At 37.6% G+C, this 671-nt stretch overlaps 1 pseudogene; it reads right to left on the reverse strand.

The window, feature by feature from the left end:
- Positions 1-285: 285 nt before the first annotated feature.
- Positions 286-460, reverse strand: LOC144764451 (U2 spliceosomal RNA; annotated as a pseudogene).
- Between the last annotated feature and the right edge of the window lie 211 nt (positions 461-671).

Here is a 671-nt window from a genome sequence, read left to right on the forward strand (position 1 = left end):
CGTTTGTCTCTTGTCAAAGTGCAGCGTCTGGATGGAGAAGAGGAAAAAAAAGAAAGAATTTTTATTTATTTTTTAAACACGAAAAAATAAATAAATAAATAACGCACAGCCCTGGTGCCGCAAAGTGGAAAATAAGTCAAATAAATACATAAATAAGGCAAGACACGGTGACCAGTTTGCTTTTATTCACACGCAAACACAATAGCGCCACTTTACATGGTTTGGTAGGGAAGCGCTACTTTCGTTTTCTATTCTATTTTTCAACAGCATTGTTTTGCCCGGGTGGGGAAGTGCACCATTCCTGGAGGTACTACAATACCAGTTTGATGTGTGGAGTGGACAGAGCAAGCTCCTATTCCATCTCCCTGTTCCATAAATCACTTTAATATATGGTCCCCAGATAGAGGACGTATCGGATATTAAACTGATAAGAACAGTTTATTTTTGTTTAAAAAACCATTATTAAATAGTGGGGTAGACTTGATACCATCAAAATGATGATTACGCCCCATATATTATATACTGTATCAATGCTTCCCATGAAAATTCCTAACATTTATTTTACTCGCTTAAATTTCATTTGTTCCAAATTCTTATGGAACAACAAACACCCTCGCATTGCCTTACATAAGCTCATACGTCCTAAATCGGAAGGCGGGGTTCGCTTCCCT

Source organism: Lissotriton helveticus, chromosome 6 (assembly GCF_964261635.1).
Source record: "Lissotriton helveticus chromosome 6, aLisHel1.1, whole genome shotgun sequence".
NCBI lineage: Eukaryota > Metazoa > Chordata > Amphibia > Caudata > Salamandridae > Lissotriton > Lissotriton helveticus.